We start from the raw sequence: 3045 nt of genomic DNA, 5'->3' as shown, positions 1-3045 counted from the left end.
CCACCATCTATTTTCCTTTCTTCTGCTTTAAGAGCCATTTGCTCAATTTCTAGGTTTTCTTTCTTTCTTTTCTTTCTTTCTTTCTTTCTTTCTTTCTTTCTTTCTTTCTTTCTTTCTTTCTTTCTTTCTTTCTTTCTTCCTTCCTTCCTTCCTTCCTTCCTTCCTTCCTTCCTTGTTTTTTTGTTTTGTTTTTGATTTTTGTTTTTTGGAGACAGGGTTTCTCTGTATAGCCCTGGCTGTCCTGGAACTCACTCTGTAGGCCAGGCTGGCCTTGAACTCAAAAATCTGCCTGCCTCTGCCTCCCAAATGCTGGGATTAAAGGCGTGCACCACCACCACCCGGGGGTTTTCTTTTTTTTAAAAGCCTACATACTGCACCCAGTATTCCCAAGTGGTCTCCCATCCAAGTACTAACCAGGTCCAACTTTGCTTAGCTTCTGAGGTCAGACGAGATTGGGCACATTCAGGGTGGTATGGTTGTAGACTTCTTGTATTTTATTGTGTTTAATAAGGTTTTTTGGTTTTGTTGTTGTTGTTGTTGTTTTCTGAGACTTGGTCTTGCTACATTTAGCCCAGAATGGCCTAGAATCCTCCATCCTCTTGCCCCAGTCTCTGGGGTGCTAGATTCGGGGAGTGTAATGCAGATCTGGCCCATTTCCCTACCTTTATGCTTCTTGAAATCAGTACTAAGACTGGCTGGTCACTGAGTGACTTGTAGTTCGTCTGCTCTTCAGTTCCATGTTAGCTCTGCACTGCAGCCCATCTTGGCTTCCTGGGTGAGTTGCTCTTGCTCTTGTGCAGTCAGGTTTTGTTCAGATTCATCCAAACGATTACCGACTTGTTCATCCTATGTCTGCTCTGGAGTTCCCGGTCTAAGAAGCCTCTCCCAGGAAACCCTGCTCAAGGTTTCCCTGCTGCCGAGCTCTCTTGTGCACCTGGAACGCCCACAGTGCAGGAGCCTCTACTGCGGTAGGGCAGCCAGTTTTTCTCACACTTTGGAGAGAGCAGTTCCTTACTTTCTGCTTTCTGTTGTTGCTTTTGCTGTCTGTGTAGCTTCCTCGTACATCACTCATTCCTTCCTGCGCTCTTGGAAGCGCGGCCATTGCCTATGACATGTTGACACAAGAACTTGATTTGACTTTTTCTGATTGGAGCTCAATGCTCAATGTGCATCTAGAATGTTCCACAGTTATCTCCTTTTCTGCGAGAGCTTTCTACCGTGTCAGCCCTGGGCTAAGAAATGTGTATATATGTTTACTTCAGGTGGAATCCTAGGCCTACCGTTGGCCCAGACGCATGTGCTGTGTCAATGTCTGAGCGGAACAAACTGAAAATAACACACAGAATAATACAGCGAGCCTCAAACTCACGTGAGGAATTCCAGATGTTGACATTTTTAGGAAGTGCTGGGGAATCAGTCCAAGAGTTTGTACATGACAGTAAAGTTCCCTACCACTGAGACATATCCCCAACAAGACATGACAAAGATTATGTTAAGTCCTGTGAAGCAAGAAATTACAGGGGGCTTAGTGCAAGCCCCACAACTGGGCACTAGCAGATCAAACTAAAAATCAAAGTAGTGCCACACTAAAGTTCCAGATCACCAAACCAAAGAAATAAATTGTTTCTGATCTTCTGAGAAATCAGGAAAGGGAAAGGTCACCAAATTTTCCATGCAGAGGAGTTTCAACTGACATAACAGTGAAGGTTCTTCTGCCCCGAATGTAAATTGACATTAATGGGGTATTTTTTTAAATTAGTGTTCTGTTCCCTGATAAGACAAGGAAATTAACTTTGAAATGCCCAATTCACCCTTGGTTTTCTATTCCTGCTTCTTTGGTTTCTCTGTCTATAAAACCAACCTGCCCTGCTCAGCTCACTGGAACACATTTTATAGGAAGATGCTTTGGCGGTTTGAACGAGAATCCCCCGCCCCCCACACTGGTAGGACTGTTTAGGAAGGATTAGGGGCTATGGTTTTACTGAGGTAAAGAGGTGTGTCACGAGGGTGGGGTGGGCTTTGAGGTTTCAAAAGCCCATGGCAGACCCAGTCTTGCTAGCTGCCTTGTGCATCCAACGTAAGTTCTCAGTTACTGCTCCAGTGCCATGTCTGCCTGCGACCACGCTCCCGGCCATGAGGAAGGTTGGACTGACCCCGTGAAGCTGTAAATGGCCGCTCAATGAATTGCTTTATTAGTTGCCTTGGTCATAGTGTCTCTTCACACGTATGTTTCCCATTCTAGAACAGCAAATGAAGCCAGCGGTGATCTGACATCCATTTCCTTTGGTTCTGTCCTGTGACACCCTATTGTTCTGGAAATGGGGGTGCATACAGAATCAGAAAAAGAATTTCCCATCTGGGATATAGGCAAGGGTCCCAACTCAGTTGGCATTTCCCATCACAGATTTTATGGATGAGATATTTTACGCCAGTAACAGATAGCCGTATCTTTTTAAGGATTGTTATATTTACTTATTATTTTACTTTGTGTTATTTATGTGGGTGTGGAGGGTACATTAAGGTCAGAAGACAATGTATAGGAGCTAGTTCTCTCATCCTAAAAGGTAGGTCTAGGGATCAAACTTGGGTTGTCAAGTTTTGTGCTGAGTATTGTTACTTGCTGAGTCATCTTGGCAGCTCCCCAAATCCTTTATTCTGTATTTATGGGTTCATTTAGGATAAAGTTTAAATAAAATCCTGGTAACTCTTGCTGGGGCTGAAGCTCACCTACATGTTATTTCATTTATATTTTGGTGTTGGGAATTGAACCTAGAGCTTCACACATGCTACTTGTAGGCTGTATCACAAACCCATGCCCCCAGCCCTACCACATTTTTAAGGGATTCCTAGGTGTTAGGGAAGCAACCCTATTTTGGAAGGGATTAAAATGAGTAGCAGGGCCTAGTATACAAAGCTACCTTAGAAACACTGCTTTGATTTGGGTTAGATTTAGATTTTGTTAAATCTACTTTTTAAAGTAGATTGTTTGCTAACTGGGTTATTTTGAGGTTTTTCTTGTTAAGGTCACATAATGTTTCCTTAGGC

The 3045-nt window shown here is 43.5% G+C and overlaps 1 pseudogene; it reads right to left on the bottom strand.

The window, feature by feature from the left end:
* Window positions 1-365: 365 nt before the first annotated feature.
* On the bottom strand, window positions 366-484 carry LOC127668282 (uncharacterized; annotated as a pseudogene).
* Window positions 485-3045: the final 2561 nt, after the last annotated feature.

This window comes from Apodemus sylvaticus, chromosome 17 (assembly GCF_947179515.1).
Source record: "Apodemus sylvaticus chromosome 17, mApoSyl1.1, whole genome shotgun sequence".
In the NCBI taxonomy this organism is placed as follows: domain Eukaryota; kingdom Metazoa; phylum Chordata; class Mammalia; order Rodentia; family Muridae; genus Apodemus; species Apodemus sylvaticus.
Note: the sequence above shows the minus strand (reverse complement) of the source record. Positions and strands in the feature narration are given on the sequence as shown.